The 21,851-nt window shown below is 37.1% G+C and overlaps 1 protein-coding gene across 4 annotated transcripts in view; it reads right to left on the minus strand.

The window, feature by feature from the left end:
* Positions 1 to 21,851, minus strand: part of LOC123525321 (uncharacterized) — a 92,647-nt gene that overhangs the window by 62,740 nt on the left and 8,056 nt on the right. The window lies entirely within an intron of this gene.

Genomic DNA, 21,851 nt, shown 5'->3' on the forward strand with positions numbered 1-21,851 from the left:
TTGCACTGCATGTCATATCATGACAGTGAACATGCGTGTGAAGTTTCAATCCATTCCCCTTAGTGGAAACTGAATGGATACTGAGAAACCAGCTTACATACAAAAGCTTAACCAACAAGAGCTGTCAGTTGACAGTGCGCTCGACTATTCTCAGTGCTTGATAGTATAATATAAGCTATGAGTAAAACTTTAACATTACAATAAGCATATTCTAAGTCAAAAAGGTGCCATAATTCAGTCAAAATGCTTGATAGAGTTTTCTGCTCCTGTTTACAGACTGGGGTCATGATGGTAAACAAGTATGCAAAATATGAAAGCAGTATCTCAATGGACTTTGAAAATATTTGGGATGGTACGCAAATTTTAACATTACAATAAGCATATTCTAAGTCGAAAAGGGCCCATAATTCAGTCAAAATGCTTGATAGAGTTGTCTGCTCCTGTTTACAGACTGGGGTCATGATGGTAAACAAGTATGCAAAATATGAAAGCAGTATCTCAATGGACTTTGAAAATATTTGGGATGGTACGCAAATTTTAACATTACAATAAGCATATTCTAAGTCGAAAAGGGCCCATAATTCAGTCAAAATGCTTGATAGAGTTGTCTGCTCCTGTTTACAGAATGGGGTCATGATGGTAAACAAGTACAGTCGACATCGTACTTGCGACCACCTCTATTAAGCGATTTTTGTATTAAACGACCGGTCAAAATCCCTCCCAAACGTTTTCAGTATATAAATTCATTCCATTAAACGGCATTTTTATTAAACGACTAGCGACCACATTAATGTAGTCCCGACAGGTAAAATATTCGACAAAAGTATCTATTAAGCGACCTGGTACCAAATTCCCGCCAGGCATTTCTTCACCTGTGTAATTAGCGAGTACGTTTTGCACCTACCTAAATGCAATTAACTTTTGTAACATTCGAACTGACGAACAATCCAGCTATAATATTCACAGTTTGTGAAATATATATACATATATATATGTTCATAATAAATACAGTTAAATTAACAGTTAAAATAACTGTTCTCTTCACCTGACTGAAATTCATTAAGAGACCATTCCATTAAGAGACCACTTTTTAGCAGTCCCTTGGGCGGTCTCTTAATACAATGTCGACTGTATGCCAAATATGAAAGCAATATAACACTAAGGTGAGTAGGATAGCTCCCCTATTCTTCGAATAGTCGAGTTAAAAACTGCTAAGTCGAAAAAGGGGCATAATTTTGACAAAATGCAAAGTAGAGTTATGGGACCTGCACAGCGCATGTCATATCATGACAGTGAACAAGTGTGTGAAGTTTCAATCAATTCCCATTAGTGGATACTGAAATACCAGCTTACATATTGAGCTTAACCAAAAACTGCCAAGTCGAAAAAGGGGCATAATTTTGACAAAATGCAAAGTAGAGTTATGGGACCTGCACAGTGCATGTCACATTATGACAGTGAACAAGTGTGTGAAGTTTCAATCCATTCCCATTAAAGGATACTGAAATACCAGCTTACAGACAAAACCTTAACAAAAAATTTCTAAGTCGAACAAGAGCTGTCGGAGGAAAGCAACGCTCGACTATTCAACAGCCTTGTCAATTGAATGAATACAAACGTCGAAAAAGGGGCATAATTTTGTAAAAATGGGAGAAAGAGTTATGGAACCTTCATAGTGCTTATCAGCTCATAAAGTGAACAAGTGCGTGAAGTTTCAATCCTTTCCCATAAGTGGATACTGAGATACCAGCTTACATACAAAAACTTAACCAAAAACTGCTAAGTCGAAAAAGGGGCATAATTTTGAAAAAAATGCAAAGCAGAGTTATGGGACCTACACAGTGCATGTCATATCATGACAGTGAACAAGTGTGTGAAGTTTCAATCCATTCCCACAAGTGGTTACTGAGATACCAGCTTACATACAAAACCTTAACCAACAATTTCTAAGTCGAAAAGGAGGCATAATTTTGTCAAAAAGCAAAACAGAGTTATGGAACCTGTGCAATGTAAGTCAGTTTATCACAGTGAACAAGTGTGTGAAGTTTCAATCCATTCCCACAAGTGGTTACTGAGATACCAGCTTACATACAAAACCTTAACCAAGAATTTCTAAGTCGAAAAAGGGGCATAATTTTGTAAAAATGCAAAATAGAGTTATGAAACCTGTGCAATGTAGGTCAGTTTATCACAGTGAATAAGTGTGTGAAGTTTCAATCCATTCCCACAAGTGGTTACTGAGATACCAGCTTACATACAAAACCTTAACCAAATCAGGACGTGGACGCGGACGCCTACGCCGACGCATGGGTAAGTCCAATAGCTCTACTATTCTTTGAATAGTCGAACTAAAAAGGGGCAAAATTTTGTCATTTTATCACAGTGAATAAGAGTGTGAAGTTTAAATCCATTCCCACAAGTGGTTACTGAGATACCAGCTTACATACAAAAACTTAACCAAATCGGGACGTGGACGCCGACACACAGGGGAGTCCAATAGCTCTACTATTCTATGAATAGTCGAGCTAAAAACTAATCATGACAACTTTGATTTTTTTATAATGTGGCTATTTAAAGTGTTAGTTTTCTTTGTTTCTGGCCACTGAATTTGTCAATCAATTTCTCTAGATCCTCATCTGTGGTGTCTGTTAAGGTGGCATAATCCTCATAGTGGCATCCAGATGACCCTGGGTAAGTTTGCTGTTTTTCTTCTTGGTGTGGATAATTGCCATCAGATAGAAACTTCTCTCAACAACTGCAGCTAAGGAAGGCATTATCATGAATAAGTACAGTAACCACATGGTACAAGGGAAGCAGTCTCTACAAGGATGAAAACAAACGTCGGAGTCCTCTAGACAATAATACTGCTATGCACATTTCACTCATGAAGCATCTACATATATATTGATAAAATTGATAAAGCATGAGAACACCAGTAACCAATCGAAAAAATGCATGGTGGATGAACAGGTTTTATTGATAACCCTAAATGTAGCGAGGTTACTGGTGTGCGCATGCCATTTATAGTGCAAAATACTGCCTGTCAGTTACGCAACACAGATTTTGCGAATTTCAATTGAAATAAAAAGTCAATAAGAGGGGGAAAATATGAATTATCTGTGGGAAAATATGACAAGTTTTTGGGGAAAATGGAGGTTTTTATACAAGAGGAAACTGCTGACATTTGGCACCAAAAATAGCCGAAAAAAAATCACTGATTTTGTTCATTTTTTTTTGAGCATTCTGAAATATTTGGAGTGTCACAAGCTTAGTAGAACTGATTGAAGAGACAAAGTAGATAACCATGGTGTCTCATAATATAATTGTTTGAAACTCTTCATCCCTTAAAATCAAGTTCACCATCAGTCAGAAACATCCAAAATCTACAACTACTGAACACCTTGTCAAAATCAGCAAGTATTTAATGTATTTACAATTACTTGGAATATTTGTTTATAAATATTACTGTCAAAATAACCAGAGAAATGTGAATGCGCAAACTGCTGTATTGTGAAGGCACCTGTGGCTTTCTAAACTATACGTGCTTCAAACTTGGCAAGCTGACATCCAAGAAGAAGTAACTAAAACTTAAACTATCAGCAGAAATTTTTGATGCAGAAATAAACTTTGATATTTCGTTAATATAATGACCCGTTCTCTTTATCTCATGAGATTTTCATCTGCTGTCAAGTTATTCACACTGTATCGATTGTGGTTGATGGCTTTTGTTATTGTATCAATTTATTGTCCACAAATGAATGGTTACCATTTGGGGCGTGTAATCTTTATAAGTGTATATCACAAAACACACTAGGTTTTTGAAAAGTTTGACAAACGTTATATAAATTTGGGAAAATAAAAATGAGCATATTGAGATATTTTAACAAGAGGACCATGATGGTCCTGAATCGCTCACCTTGATATTATCAAAATAAAAATTCTGACCAATTTTCATGAAGATCCATTGAAAAATATGGTCTCTAGAGAGGTCACAAGGTTTTTCTATTATTTGACCTATTGACCTAGTTTCCAAAGGTACATGACCTGTTTTCAACTTTACCTAGATATCACGGTGAACATTCTCACTAATTTTCATGAAGATCTCATGAAAAATATGGCCTCTAGAGAGGTCACAAGGTTTTTCTATTTTTATACCTACTGGCCTAGTTTTTGACCGCACGTGACCCAGTTTCGAAACTGACCTAGATATCATCAAGGTGAACATTCAGATCAATTTTCATGAAGATCCATTGAAAAATATGGCCTCTAGAGAGGTCAAAAGGTTTTTCTAATTTTAGACCTACTGACCTAGTTTTTGACCGCAGTTGACCCAGTTTCAAACCTGACCTAGATATCATCAAGATGAACATTCAGACGAACTTTCATACAGATCCCATGAAAAATATGGCCTCTAGAGAGGTCACAAGGTTTTTTTATTATTTGACCTACTGACCTAGTTTTTTAAGGCATGTGACCCAGTTTCAGTCTTGACCTAGATATCATCAAGGTGAACATTCTGACCAATTTTCATGAAGATCCATTCAAGGGTATGGCCTCTAGAAAGGTCACAAGGTTTTTCTATTTCAAGACTACTGACCTTGTTTTGATCGCAGTTGACCCAGTTTCAAATTTGACCTATATATCATCAAGATAAACATTCAGACCAACTTTCATACAGATCCCATGAAAAATATGGCCTCTAGAGAGGTCACAACATTTTTTCATTATTTGACCTACTGACCTACTTTTGACGGCATGAGACCCACTTTCCAACTTGACCTAGATATCATCAAGATGAACATTCTGACCAATTTTTATGGAGATCCATTCACAAGTATGGCCTCTAGAGAGGTCACAAGGTTTTTCTATTTTTAAACCTACTGACCTAGTTTTTGACCGCACATGACCCTGTTTCGAACTTGACCTAGACATCATCAAGATGAACATTCTGACCAACTTTCATACAGATCCCATGAAAAATATGGCCTCTAGAGAGGTCACAACGTTTTTCTATTATTTGACCTACTGACCTAGTTTTTGATGGCATGTGACCCACTTTCAAACTTGACCTAGATATCATCAAGATGAACATTCTGACCAACTTTCATACAGATCCCATGAAAAATATGGCCTCTAGAGAGGTCACAAGGTTTTTCTATTATTTGACCTACTGACCTAGTTTTTGATGGCACTTGACCCATTTTCGAACTTGACCTAGATATCATCAAGGTGAACATTCTGACCAGTTTTCATGAAGATCTCATGAAATATATGGCCTCTAGAGAGGTCACAAGGTTTTCCTATTATTTGACCTACTGACCTAGTTTTTGTCCGCATGTGACCCAGTTTCAAACTTGACCTAGATATCATCAAGATGAACATTCAGACCAACTTTCATACAGATCCCATGAAAAATATGGCCTCTAGAGAGGTCACAAGGTTTTTCTATTATTTGACCTACTGACCTAGTTTTTGATGGCACATGACCCAGTTTCGAACTTGACCTAGATATCATCAAGGTGAACCTTTTGACCAATTTTCATGAAGATCTTGTGAAATATATGGCCTCTAGAGAGGTCACAAGGTTTTTCTATTTTTAGACCTACTGACCTAGTTTTTGATTGCACGTGACCCAGTTTCGAATTTGACCTAGATATCATCAAGGTGAACATTCTGACCAACTTTCATAAAGATCCATGAAAAATGTGGCCTTTAGAGAAGTCACAAGGTTTTTCTATTATTTGACCTACTGACCTAGTTTTTGAAGGCATGTGACCCAGTTTCGAACTTGACCTAGATATCATCAAGGTGAACGTTCTGACCAATTTTCATGAAGATCTTGTGAAATATATGGCCTCTAGAGAGGTCACAAGGTTTTTCTATTTTTAGACCTACTGACCTAGTTTTTGATGGCACATGACCCAGTTTCGAACTTGACCTAGATATCATCAAGGTGAACATGCTGACCAATTTTCATGAAGATCTTGTGAAATATATGGCCTCTAGAGAGGTCACAAGGTTTTTCTATTTTTAGACCTACTGACCTAGTTTTTAAAGGCACGTGACCCAGTTTCGAACTTGACCTAGATATCATCAAGATGAACATTCTGACCAACTTTCATAAAGATCCCATGAAAAATGTGACCTCTAGAGAGGTCACAAGCAAAAGTTTACGGACGGACGGACGGACGGACGACGGACACAGCGCGATCACAAAAGCTCACCTTGTCACTTTGTGACAGGTGAGCTAAAAAGAAGGACATGATTCCGACCTAGATAATGCCACCAAGATATAACTGACGAGAACGATATGCATTTGAGTCATTAATTATGACGTAGTAAATGCGTTAGCTATTTCCCAAGTGCAAAAGTTACTTCCTGTTTATGCAATCCGCAAAAAATAATTCCTGCTTTTCTCGAAGGTTGCAGAAATAAACAAGAGGACCATGATGGTCCTGAATCGCTCACCTTTTCCCACATGACCCAGTTTTGAATATGACGTTGTTTTTTCTATTATTTGACATAGTGACCTAGTTTTGAGCTCATGTGATCCAGTTTTGAACTTGACCTAGATATTATCAAGATAAAAATTCTGACCAATTTTCATGAAGATCCATTGAAAAATATGGCCTCTAGAGAGGTCACAAGGTTTTTCTATTATTTGACCTATTGACCTAGTTTTCGAAGGTACGTGACGTTTTGAACTTTACCTAGATATTATCAAGGTAAACAGTCTCACTAATTTTCATGAAGATCTCATGAAAAATATGGCCTCTAGAGAGGTCACAAGGTTTTTCTATTTTTATACCTACTGGCCTAGTTTTTGATCACATGTGACCCAGTTTCGAAACTGACCTAGATATCATCAAGGTGAACATTCAGAACAATTTTCATGAAGATCCATTGAAAAATATGGCCTCTAGAGAGGTCAAAATATTTTAATAATTTTAGACCTACTGACCTAGTTTTTGACCGCAGCTGACCCAGTTTCAAACTTGACCTAGATATCATCAAGATGAACATTCAGACCAACTTTCATACAGATCCCATGAAAAATATGGCCTCTAGAGAGGTCGCAAGGTCTTTTTATTATTTGATGTACTGACCTAGTTTTTTAAGGCACGAGACCCAGTTTCAAACTTGACCTAGATATCATCAAGGTGAACATTCTGACCAATTTTCATGAAGATCCATTCAAGGGTATGGCCTCTAGAGAGGTCACAACGTTTTTTCATTATTTGACCTACTGACCTACTTTTTGATGGCACGTGACCCAGTTTCGAACTTGACCTAGATATCATCAAGATGAACATTCTGACCAATTTTTATGGAGATCCATTCACAAGTATGGCCTCTAGAGAGGTCACAAGGTTTTTCTATTTTTAGACCTACTGACCTAGTTTTTGACTGCACATGACCCTGTTTCGAACTTGACCTAGATATCATCAAGATGAACATTCAGACCAATTTTCATACAGATCCCATGAAAAATATGACCTTTAGAGAGGTCACAAGGTTTTTCTATTATTTGACCTACTGACCTAGTTTTTGATGGCACATGACCCACTTTCGAACTTGACCTAGATATCAAGATGAACATTCAGACCAACTTTCATACAGATCCCATGAAAAATATGGCCTCTAGAGAGGTCACAAGGTTTTTCTATTATTTGACCTACTGACCTAGTTTTTGAAGGCACGTCCCCCACTTTCGAACTTGACCTAGATATAATCAAGGTAAACATTCTGACTAACTTTCATGAAGATCTCATGAAATATATGGCCTCTAGAGAGGTCACAAGGTTTTTCTATTTTTAGACCTACTGACCTAGCTTTTGAACGCACGTGACCCAGTTTCGAACTTGACCTAGATATCATCAAGATGAACATTCACACCAACTTTCATACAGATCCCAAGAAAAATATGGCCTTTAGAGAGGTCACAAGGTTTTTCTATTATTTGACCTACTGACCTAGTTTTTGATGGCACGTGACCCTGTTTCGAACTTGACCTAGATATCATCAATGTGAACGTTCTGACCAATTTTCATGAAGAAATTTTGAAATATATGGCCTCTAGAGAGGTCACAAGGTTTTTCTATTTTTAGACCTACTGACCTAGTTTTTGACCGCACGTGACCCACTTTCGCACTTGACCTAGATATCATCAAGGTGAACATTCAGACCAATTTTCATGAAGATCTTGTAAAATATATAGCCTCTAGAGAGGTCACAAGGTTTTACTATTTTTAGACCTACTGACCTAGTTTTTGACTGCACATGACCCTGTTTCGAACTTGACCTAGATATCATCAAGATGAACATTCAGACCAATTTTCATACAGATCCCATGAAAAATATGACCTTTAGAGAGGTCACAAGGTTTTTCTATTATTTGACCTACTGACCTAGTTTTTGATGGCACATGACCCACTTTCGAACTTGACCTAGATATCAAGATGAACATTCAGACCAACTTTCATACAGATCCCATGAAAAATATGGCCTCTAGAGAGGTCACAAGGTTTTTCTATTATTTGACCTACTGACCTAGTTTTTGAAGGCACGTCCCCCACTTTCGAACTTGACCTAGATATCATCAAGATGAACATTCACACCAACTTTCATACAGATCCCAAGAAAAATATGGCCTTTAGAGAGGTCACAAGGTTTTTCTATTATTTGACCTACTGACCTAGTTTTTGATGGCACGTGACCCTGTTTCGAACTTGACCTAGATATCATCAATGTGAACGTTCTGACCAATTTTCATGAAGAAATTTTGAAATATATGGCCTCTAGAGAGGTCACAAGGTTTTTCTATTTTTAGACCTACTGACCTAGTTTTTGACCGCACGTGACCCACTTTCGAACTTGACCTAGATATCATCAAGGTGAACATTCAGACCAATTTTCATGAAGATCTTGTAAAATATATAGCCTCTAGAGAGGTCACAAGGTTTTACTATTTTTAGACCTACTGACCTAGTTTTTGAAGGCACGTGACCCAGTTTCGAACTTGACCTAGATATCATCAAGGTGAACATTCTGACCAATTTTCATAAAGATCCCACAAAAAATGTGATCTCTAGAGTGGTCACAAGCAAAAGTTTACAGACGGACGGACGACGGACGCTGCGTGATCACAAAAGCTCACCTTGCCACTATGTGACAGGTGAGCTAAAAAAAATACCGCAGAAATAAACTAGGCCCTTTTTAGGACAAAACTGCAGAATATTTTGCCCGCAGAATTTACCTGCTATAGGGTACCTGTAAAATTAAAGTAGTGATTTACTGTTATTTTCTGTAAAACATTCAAATAAAGGGTTCAGATATGCATAAAACCACTTTTGGCAACTCACCAGAAAAGCAACAGCTGAAGTTTGTTTTGATGTGCAGATTATGACATATTTACATAGATGAATAAAATAGTGCCAAAAACTGTTTTTTTTTAAAAGCCAAGGTTATCTCGCTAAACAGAAACAATCAAAACAATTAAATGGGATAATTTCTGTAACATCTCTTGATTCCATCTGAAAATAAGTGAACTTTCTACAAAATTACACACACAAATACTGTTTATGAAATGATTAATATGTTACTGGGAATAAAACAACCCATGAGAATATGAGAAAACAGCATACTAAAATGGTAATTTTTAAAACATGCTGAATTTGTAAGCATACCGGTATTCAATGTTTGAGATATGTGCTGTTTGTTTTAAAAGACAAAAAATTTTTGGCTGATACTTGGCATGAGCAAAGAACGGGGAGGGAGGGAAGGGAGGAGGGGCTTGACCTCAAAGTGTCTGTGTTTTTCACGCTGTGAAATTAGGTCATTTTCTTTGCAGGTAGCGATCACAAGTGATTCCTATTCTTTTTGATAAATGGCACACACTATAATTTATATTGTTATAAAGATCTACTTTTAAGAAAAACAATGGTGAAAAAAAACATTTGTTTATAGCTTTATCTGTTAAAAAGTTATAATGAGTTAAACCTGGTGACTGTCAGCAATTCATCTGTCAAAAGTAGGACAAACCTTATTCGTAAAACTGAAGAATATTAATTTTGTCAAGGGAAGTAATTTGTTTAGAAACAAGTGCGCATATTGGGGTAACTTTCAGGGAAGTTCTACAGGATAGAGACATGTACAGCTCTAAAGATAGTATCAACTGAAAGAGAGTCTAAAGCCAGACATAGTTAAAAACTGTTTTTATTGGTTTTAAATTCATGTGACTTTCACTCCATCCAACAGAGCACACCTGCTTGGGATACCGGGAGGTAATTTTGAGTGAATTATTTAAATCGGCAGCTTGCAGCAAAAAAGGGGGGCAGATGTTGTGATTTAGTTGCATGAATTAAAGTTGAAATATGAGTTCTGTACTTTGCCATGTCAAGCCGAATATGCAGGTCACAAGATATGACAACTTAAATTTCACCTTTTTTCGCCACTTGCTTCTAGATGGAAATTTATTTATTTATAACAAAATCAAAAGTTATCCCCTTTGCATATGTTGCAATATGCTTGAGCACATTGTAGTCAGCAACATCATGCAGCACTTCAACAAGCACCAAATCCTGACTGACTGCCAGCATGGTTTCAGGAGGCAGCAAAGCTGTTACACAGCTTCTGACTTTGGTGGATGAGCTCATCAAATCTCTAGACAAAGGAAATCAGCACAACCTCGCAGTTCTAGATTTTTCCAACGCCTTCGACTGGGTACCACACAGGCGTCTCCAAGCCAAACTTAACCATTACGGGATCAGAGGGAAGACACTGACATGGATCCAGGCCTTTTTATCAGGCAGAGCACAATGTGTGATCGTTGGTGGTGCATCATCCGAGCCGGTACCCATAACTAGCAGCGTCCCTCAGGGAAGTGTCATCGGCCCCATTCTCTTTCTTGCTTTCATCAACGACTTACCCCTACACATGTTATCCAAGTCATGACTCTTTGCCGATGACTGTGTGGTATACCGCGAGATCAACACTGAAGCCAACTGCAAAAACACTCCAGCTAGACCTACATAACCTTGCGGGCTGGGAGAAACGGTGAGGCATGTCCTTCCACCCTGAAAAATGCAGTGTCCTGCAAGTACACTGAAATAGGTCCCCTGTCATGTTTGACTACACTCTCAAAGGCCATAAACTCAACTCTGAGACAGGCACTAAGTACCTGGGAGTACACCGATGCAGAACCTCTCTTGGAACACCCACATTGACAAGATCACCAAGAAGGGGAACAGTACCCTGGATTTTCTCCATCAGAACCTCAGGATTAGTAATGAGGAAGCTAATACCACAACCTACATCTTACTTGTGCGTCCAAACCTAGTGTACTGTTCCACCGTATGGAAGTGCTACACTACGGACCAGACCAGAAAGTTGGAGATGGTGCAGAGGAAGGCGGCATGCTATGTCAATAAGAGGCACCACAATACCAGTAGTGTCACCACCATGCTGGACCACTTATAATGGAATTCGCTGGAGTCCCAAAGAATTAAAGCTCAGCTTACCATGCTATGCTATACTGGATTGTCAACGACCTGGTCGACATCCCAGCCCAACAGCATTTTACTCCAGCTTGAAGCTGCACCAGATCTACAAACAGCAGAAAATACAGGCAGCCATCACCATCTACATCATACTATAGGAACTCCTTCTTTCCATGGACCATCACCATATGGAACACCCTACCATTGGCGACCACTAGAGATGGGACATTGGTTGGAAAACTCCAACCGATTATCGGTTGGAATCGGTTAGCAAACCGATGCAATGTATCGGAAAAATAATCGGTTGAATGTTATCTATTTTCATACTTGTTTATTCAGATAGTCATGTCTTTAAAGTGACTGTTTTACTTAAAATTCATATGCTCTTTTGAAAAATAAAGAACTACCATTAATCAGATCTGTTAAAGCTGGTTCATGGTAAACAGAAACTTGTTTAGTAATGACTAATTAGTTGCAAACAGGGAAACAACAATAAATTGCAATCTGGTTTACATACATGTATCATAGACTCATAGCTGTCATTTGTGACAGTTGACTGGCATACCTGTACCTGGAACATATCTAGCATATAGCAAGGAAGTACAGATATTTCAGTCTTTCTCCGGCTGACAAAAATAGTGATTGTAGAAAATCATTAAATGAATTCAGTTATTTTTCGGTAATATTAATATTTTCATACAATGGTTACCATAGCCTGACTCTACTGAGTAGCACCATGTTCCAACTACTTGTTGCTATGGCATATAACAATGCCATGAAGCTTGGTAAAACAAGAGCACCGCCTTGCGGGTGCTGACCCTCATCTGATTTTTTTTGTGTAATAGAAATATTGTCCTACCCATGATTTTCTAAGTCTAAAAAGGGCCATCATTCTTGCAAAAAGCAGGATAGAGTTATGTTTCTTGATGTACAGTGTCCACTTATGATGGTGAAAAACTGTTGCAAGTTTTAAAGCAATAGCTTTGATAGTTTATGACAAAAGTTGACTTAAACATAATACTCAACCAAGAAAATGATTTTCTAAGTCCAAAAGGGGCAATAATTATTGCAAAAATCAGGATGGAGTTACACTGCTTGCTGTACAGGGTCAGCTTATGATGGTGAACAAGTGTTGCAAGTTTCAAAGCAATAGCTTTGATAGTTTAAGAGAAAAAGTTGACCTAAACATAAAACTTAACCAAGAAATCTGATATTTTCTAAGTCCAAAAGGGGCCCATAAATCTTGCAAAAAGCAGGATGGAGTTATGTTTCTTGCTGTACAGGGTCAACTTATGATGGTGAACAAGTGTTGCAAGTTTTAAAGCAATAGCTTTGATAGTTTAGGATAAAAGCTGACTAAACATAAAACTTAACCAAGAAAACTGATTTTCTAAGTCCAAAAGGGGCAATAAATCTTGCAAAAAGCAAGATGGAGTTATGTTTCTTGCTGTACAGGGTCAGCTTATGATAGTGAACAAGTATTCCAAGTTTCAAAGCAATAGCTTTGACAGTTTGGGAGAAAAGTTGACCTAAACATAAAACTTAACCAAGAAATCTGATATTTTCTAAGTACAAAAGGGGCCATAAATCTTTTAAAAAGCAAGATGGAGTTATGTTTCTTGCTATACAGGGTCAGCTTATGATGGTGAACAAGTATTCCAAGTTTCAAAGCAATAGCTTTGATAGTTTAGGAGAAAAGCTGACCTAAACATAAAACTTAACCAGGCAACGCCGACGCAGACGCCGACGCCGACGCCGACAACCGCTCAAGTGATGACAATAACTCATCATTTTTTTTCAAAAAATCAGATGAGCTAAAAATGATCAGATAAAAATCAGAGTTTAATCTGTTTCCATATGTACACTGGTCAGCAATACTGGGTAAACAGAATTTTGGCAGAAAAAAAATTATGACAACTGCAACTGAAACACCAAAGTTCTTCCTATTGAAATTATGTCATGCACACGGAAATTTGACTGCATTAGTGTCCAGTTTCAACAGATAAATTCCCTCGGGCATACCGTTGTGAAATACGAAAATTCATCAAAGTTTCGCTAATTTTTTTGGCCCCACTTTTTTTGACGCTTTGGATGCCGCCATGTTAACAGCTGATCCTAACTGTAAGATGTTAAACCATTTTCATTGGATAACTGAAACGAAATACTAACGTTTGATTGTCGGCATACTTCTGTTTTATCCGTTATGCATGCAGGTAGTCCATATTTTGGATATTTCTAAGGTAAACATAAATTCTCACGCACCGTATTTCCCTTCGGAAACCTTCGTTCATACCCGTGTAGATTCGTACCCGCTATCGACTCTGAGAAAACATAATCGATTATCGGAATCGGTTGGACTTTTCTAGCTGTCAATCAATTATATCCGCTAATCGGCCCATCACTAGCGACCACTGACGCCCCTGACTAGGTATCCTTCAAGCAGGGTTACCATCACTGAAGTTCTAAGTAGGACCATCCCAGCTACAAGTACATCCTGATGATCCCTGGAGCTGTGCCAGCCGCAGCCACCGTAACTGGAAAGACTTGGGTTAAAGGGGCAAAAACGTAACTGCGTAACACTTTTTCTACTTCTCCCTATTACCTATCCCACTCTTCTAACTATCTATTAGGGCCTCCTCTGGGTTTTTCATACCTGTCGCCAATTTTTTTGCCAATTTGAAAAAGTTGGAGCCACTTTAGAGCCATTTTTGAGCCAAAGTTCTGAGCCACTTTTATTTCTCTTAGTTGGCTGTCATAGTGTGCATAGAGAAATAAAATATTGTAAGTAATTTCATTAGGAATAATAACAAGTTTTGAAGGTGCATTAGTTTATTGTAGAAGTAATTTTTTATTTTTATAGCTCTTTGGTCAGAATTACCAATTTTTCAGGACTCATTTATTTTCGGAAAGGAAATTTGGTTTTTTTTTCTATTCTAAAAGGTCGAGTTGAACACTTGTCTAATGATTTTTAAGAAGCATGGTAGCAAGTGATATCTTCCAGCTTCTGAACATTTCAAAGAAATTAACCCAGGTCCAGGATACAAATTGAGGTCGATGTGTTTTTGTTTTCGGATCCATCGTTAAAATCTTTTATGAAAACTGAAGAATTACAAAATTATCTTGCAAAAACTAACAAATTAAAGGTATCTTTCGTACTTATTTAAAATTCGTCAGTCATACAACTGCATGCCACAAACATGTCGATCTTTTTTTTTTTTTTGTAAAAAATCGCAACACATAAAGTACACCGTAATCGGCGTTAATTTTGGTGAATTCTCGGCAGAGGTCAAACATACAAGCTGGCAGATGTTTTGATTACTGGTTAATCATCAATTCACACATTATTACGCAATTATCTTCTCAAAGTGTCAACCAACTTCAATAGTCGAATTGTCAACACCGCCTAGACTGGTTATCGATTTTATTCACTACCAGCGTCTAGGTAAACACGTGTATCGGGAACCAATTATTGGGCCGCTTATATCACTACGGAAAAAACAAATGCCGAGGAAAAAAAACTATGCGCCACTTATTTTTCTTACCTTCGCCAGTTCGCAAAATTTAGCGCCAAAGTCTTAAAATCATCGCAAATGGCGACATTGGCGATCGACAGTGGAGGCCCTGATCTATCCTTTCCATCTTCCCTCTTGACCAAACCACCCGTTGCGTGATAGTCAAGTGTAACTGAGCTGATGTACCCTGTAGATGCTTTGGGACCCCTTTCTTTTTCAGAAAACACCTTTCGTCATTAAGTTATATCCATATTTAGGCACAAATAACCAGCACACATTTTGTGCATGTGACTATTATGCATTCATGGTTTTCATTTGAACATGATGACAGTGCGAAATTCAAACCTGTTTTAGTTTCTTTTTAAAATGAACAAGTGAATGAAGTATTGCCATGCAATACAAAGTCCCCTACTGGAAGGCACCTAATTTTCTCTACTGCAGTATAACATAATGAACTGATATCTGTCAATGATGTATAAACAATATTGTACTACATATACAATATGTTATAACAACACACTTGGATTAAAATGTGCATATATAAAAACCCACAGTTGTTTTAATATTGAATTTTTTTGGCTGATTATAAAAATGTTATCATGTAAGTTATTTATAGTAACAACAAAGGGAAATTAATCTTTAAAAAAAAAAAAAAAAAAAAAAAAAAAATCTATATAATATAATATAATATATAGAGACAGGTCAAAATACACCTAAAAATTGGATGTAACATGCATGCTGTACCACAGAAAAGTGGTCTCGATTTTTCTCTACCGCCAGTAATAAAAAAGTTACAATAAAATCTATTTATAGTAACAACAAAGGGACGTAATTCTAAAAACAAGGGTGCCTCATGGTGGTGAACATTTGATCCAAGTTACATCAAATCCATCCATGCATGAAGAAGAAATGTTCTGTACAAAGTCATTCTTGAATTTGACCTTTGACCTCTAAATATGACCTTGACCTTAGACCTAGGGACCTGGTTCTTGCGCATGACATGTTGTCTCATCCAGGGGAATATTTGTGCCAACTGATATCTAAATCCTGCTTTGCATGACAAGGTTACAGACCAGACAGGAAAAAAATCCTCTTGAATTTTGATCTCAAAGTGTGACCTTGACCTTTAAGCTAGGGTACTGGGTGTTGCGCATGACACGTCGTCTCATCATGGGAAACATTTATGTCAAGTAATATTGTAATCCCTTGATGGATGACAGAGTTCTAGAAACGGACAGGGAAAAAACCTTATTGACTTTGACCTCCAATTGTGACCTTGACTTTGAGCTAAGGGTCTGGGCTTTGTGCAGGACATGTTGTCTCATCATGGGGAACATTTGTGCCAAGTAATATTAAAATCCCTTCATGGATGGCAGAGTTATGGATGGGACAGGAAAAAAAACTCTGTTGACCTTTGACCCCAATTGTGACCTTGACCTTTGAGCTAGGGGTCCGGGATTTGCGCATGACACATCGTCTATCATGGGGAACATTGTGCTAAGTGATATTAAAATCCCTTAATGAATGTCAGAGTTATGGACCGGACACGAAACAGACCCTGTTCATGCTATGTTAACATTTGACTGCTAAGTGTGACCCTTGACCTTTGAGCTAGGGGTCTGAAAGTTGTGCATGACACATCGTCTTATTATGAGGTACATTTGTGCAAGTAATATTAAAATCCCTTCATAGATGGGAGAGTTATGGACCGGACAGGAAAAAAGCCTTGTTGACCTTTGACCTCCAATTGTGACCTTGACCTTTAAGCTAGGGGTCCAGGTTTTGCGCATGACACGTCGTCTCCTCATGGGGAACATTTGTGCCAAGTAATATTAAAATCTCTTCATGAATGGGAGAGTTATGGACCGGACAGGAAAAAAGTCCTGTTGACCTTTGACCTCCAACTGTGACCTTGACCTTTGAGCTAGGGGTCCGGGATTTGCGCATGACACATCATCTCATCATGGGGAACATTTGTGCCAAGTAAAACTAAAATCCCTTCAAGGATGGGAGAGTTGTGGACCGGACAGGAAAAAAGCCCTGTTGACCTTTGACCTCCAATTGTGACCTTGACCTTTGAGCTAGGGGTTGGGTTTTGCGCCTGACACGTCGTCTCACCATGGGGAACATTTGTGCCAAGTAATATTAAAATCCCTTCATGGATGACAGAGTTATGAACCGGACACGAAATTGCGGACGGACGGACGGACAGAATGACGGAAAAGTGCATTCCTATAGTCCCCGAAACTGGTTTTCAACCAGTAGGGGACTAATAAAAACAGGATTGTTCATTTAAAAAGACATATTTTAAGCACATAAACTGGGTCTGTCTGTTAACAATGGCGACAGATCATAAACTGGTAAAGTCAGACTTCTGGAAAGTCACCGGTCCAATAGACATGACCGGAAAATTTTGATCCGGTCCGCGGTTTGATAATCCGGATTCGGTCCGACTGACCAGCATTTATTGTACCCCGAGAACTGCAACATCTTGGACAACATATCAAAATGGCATCACTTACATATTATGCCGGGGAAGAACCGGGAAAGAAACGTAAATTAACGCCCAACAATCGTAGTGAAAGGAAACAAATGTATGAAAATAAAAGGGTTGACCGAACATTTAACGAAAAATGGACTAAAAATGTTCACACCTGGCTTGAATATGAATTATGATGGAGAAAAGCAACATATGTGGTACACTGACATTTTCTTCGATCCGGCATATTTTTTTTGGTCCGGCAGATTTTTAGGCATTGCTGGACCAAATGTCCGGCCATTTTTTCCAACTTTTCTGAAGTCTGAAAGTATAGATCACTTGAGCTACTTATCCAGAGTAGGTATCCTAGAGTAATCGTTTTTCGCGCACCTTAAGTCTGTTCCACCTATTATGTTTACCTCGTTTCTGAATTATCAGTATCGATAAATTCGTCCAAAAAACATATTTATATACCATACATCAATATCTCTAGACCTTTTTTTCATTTTTTCAATAAAGTGTATTTTAAAGATATAATCTTGGATTTTTCTTTTTTCCCCATAGGCCGTAATGCTATATGACGTTACGTCGACTTTCGAATATGGCGGCGTCCGTAGCGCAACAAACTAGGGGTCAACTCAAAATTAAAACGCCCGAGTTAATATTTGAAAATACTGTGTTTGTTATCGTATTATGCTAATTCTTGGGGAATTCATGTCAGGCCACCTCAACATGAATAAATAAATAAATAAATAAGAAAATAGAAAGAAACAAACACAAAAATCAATGGCATTCTAAAAACAAATGTGCGTGCGAGCGTCTCGATATTTTAATAACACATGGGTATTCTTCTTATATTATGTTTTCTGTTGTTAGACCGGAAAATTATAATATAACTTGACTTCTGTGGATGTGACCTAGATAGATATTACCTCCCGGAAGTATTTTTATGGATTTAATTAATAAAAGTGGAAACTAAACTTCGCAGTCCGTCAGGATATTCCCTTTCAATCACGTCACATTAATCTGAACGGACAGGACAAGGAAAAAAATGTTTTAAACATAAAATGGTTAGATGTCTACTACTCGAAATATTTGCGTTGAAAAACGTTCATAGTTACAAAAACTATCTTGACCGTTTAGAAATAGAAATATTGGGTTTTCCTAAATAATTTTGTTAACATTTCTGTATTTTTTAGTTATATTTAGGACCCAGATCTAATTTATAAAGAAATATCAGTTTATGTAAATGTTCCACTGAAAGGCCAAATTTTTATATTAGACCAGTGACGGAAAACATACAGAAAAGTAATAACGTAAACAAATATTTTCTTTAAGACTCCATATTTATGTTGCATGTAAACTCCTTTAGTCACCACTGTGGATAAAAAATGTAGAAAGGACAATGGCCTCTTTTTCAAAGGTAACAATTTAACGTTTTACTGACAGGGTGTAAAATTCCACTCGCCCGCTCGCATTGGCGAGTTAAAGTCTGAGTAGGACGAGTGGACCTCGCTGTATACTCGACCGATCGAGCCAAAATTCAGAAATTACAACTCCAAAACCTCAACAAACTTTGAGATGGTTCAGTCGCTACCTGGATTGACTGGAATTTATTGCGGTTTTTATTAAGTTTTAAATGAATCTTTGTACATGTATTTTTTTACCAACAATTTAAAAGTTTTTTTTGTCAAACAATAATGTAAATTCCTTGAGGGCAAATAGGTCACAGAGGTAGGATATCCGCTATAGTAACTATCGTTTGAGACACTTACCTTTTATACGGGATATAGCACATTCGCTTTTGATAACAAATTAAAGAAGAAACTTTTATTGATTTCTATTCTCAGCAATTTTAAAGGTGGTTAATCAGATTTTGGTCAACTTTCAGATTTTTTAAAACTTTACCAACTGATAATTTACACTTATTTGTGTTTATCAAGTTCTTAGTACACATCAGATTTCACTGGAAGAATTTTTAAACTATGATTTTCCTATCCTGGTTGCCCAACCAACATACATTGCCTAAGGAATGTTATGAATATAAGCACTACTGTATTAGAGTTGTAAAGATTTGCATTGACAAGAACATATCTTGCAAAATTAATTAGAAATGCAAGTTTATAAAATTATTATTACCTCCCTTTGTCTATCTTGGTTGCGCAACCCAGATAGATTTAAAATAAATCAATTCCAAAGCTACACTTTGTTTCAAAACTTGCCTTTTGTTTCAGATAGTTGTAATATTCCAATATATATCAAATGCAAATGTAAAACTAGAAATTATATTGAAATTAAAAGAAATATTCCACGTTTTAAACACTTTTGTATTAAAGGGAGATAATTACAAAATTTCTTAAGAAGTAATAAATCATACATTTCCAATAGGTATCTAACTTTATGTAATGGGTCTTTTCGTTCCTTAAATAAATCTCTAACAGAATATATAAATACTGAAAAATGTCAGAAAATGTTCCTCAAAATTAATGTGATTGACTACCTTTAAGAACCGATGCGGTACGATCAGACAGTGATGTGTCACATGGCGCGAAAAAACATGACGTAATGCCATGACAATCTCGAGCAAAAATACCGCTTTGATCTCCACTTCAGATGTCAAGATACTGACACACTTCTTTTAGCTCTTTGAGGGGGTGTAAATTGATCATGAAAACAAGGTCAATTACTTAGTTTATCAACTGAATAATTACCGATAATCTTTAACGTTTTTTCTTCATCTCTTTCAACACGGGTGGATGGACGATGGTTATTGTGTCCAAATTTTTTAGACACTTTTCAAAATAAATATTTTTCGGGAAATAATACTATTGTACATAATACTCCTTTCATAAAAGTGACAGTATTAAAAGTGTCAATTATTAGGGCGAGTGGCTGTTCACTAAGGGCGAGTATATATTACTGGCTATTAGTCCTGCAGGGCGATTGGTGTGAAAAATTTTTTACACCCCTGAATTTAGTCTAAATTCTTATATAAATGCTCTCTCAAATGGGCTTTTTCTGTTAATTCTAGGAAAAAAAACTCTTGTTTTAATTAAAAGTGCGGGAAACGACGGGGAGGTAAGATGGGGGGGGGGGGGGGGGGCAAAATACATGCTGTACACCGGGTGTCCTTCAGGTCCCGCTGCTCCTACGCCTATGTTACACTTTTTGCTTATCATTTTGATCATTCTATCATATTTTCTTCGATCGCGCGCCTCGTCACGTGCCGAATGTTACACGTGTGAGCACCGACCGAAAAGAAAAGAATTATCAATCTGTCTCCGTGGACCTTATTAACAAGACTTTGTGCCAGAGACAATAATTAATCTGTGCTCGTTAAATCCAGAAAAAAATCTGAAGTTACGTAACACTTGCGACGATTGCGCTCATACCTTTGTGGAATTTAAAAGCATACTCCAGACTGCAAATTCAACAGGAATATAGGATATATAAAAATAATGATTAGAAACAAAAAGAAAATATCAAACCTTTGTTAAAAAAACCCTGACTGGAGTAATGTAAGACTAAAGCAAAACTTTAACGGAAAGAAAACAAGTTTCAGCTCGCATTAGCGTTAATTATTCATGAATGATTTGAAAATAGTTTGTAAATGTTTAAATCTGTTTCTGGACATCGTAGCTCAGATGGACAATAAAAGTTGATAAATGATAGTTCGGGGATATTTTTTTATAATTGAAATCGGCGGTTATGTATAACAATATTTTACGTTCTATGACTGCTCTCTGGACTTTTTACCAGTTATTTAAGTCAAATGTAAATCTGGCATAATAAAGATAATAATAATAGTTTAATAAAAAAAGAGAATGGGTTCACGATCCGATTTCGCTTTTAAAAAAGGAGATGCTTCCATATAAACAGCAACATTATAAAAAAAATAAAACAGATAGGTTGACGAAATGATAAAGAATTAATCATTGTTTAAATAGATCTATAAATTTCAAAAAGTAAAATATGATTATAGCATGACACACGTCAAGATTTCTATCTTCTATCGGCTGATTGTACACCTATGTAAATTTTCCCTTGTTCGCCTCATATAAATCTGCATAGTGCCAGCAATACTACGTCATTTATCTCATACGTCATAAGTTTCTTTCAAAGAAAAAGAAGCATACACAACCGGGACTCGATAGGGTGAATATTGTGTTCATTGTGAAAGAAATTGGATATGTGGCGGACTGTAAATACTTCATTAAGGATGCTAAAATACAGGTTATCTTTGAACCATGCGTTTGGAAATGATGTTAAATTGAACAAGTCATCGTTTCAAGGGCATGGTGCGATTGATGCCTGAATTTCATCGATGTGTAAAAGAGCTTACAATGTTGTTTACAACTGATT

The sequence above is a fragment of the Mercenaria mercenaria genome, chromosome 3, assembly GCF_021730395.1.
Source record: "Mercenaria mercenaria strain notata chromosome 3, MADL_Memer_1, whole genome shotgun sequence".
Taxonomy (NCBI): Eukaryota; Metazoa; Mollusca; class Bivalvia; order Venerida; family Veneridae; genus Mercenaria; species Mercenaria mercenaria.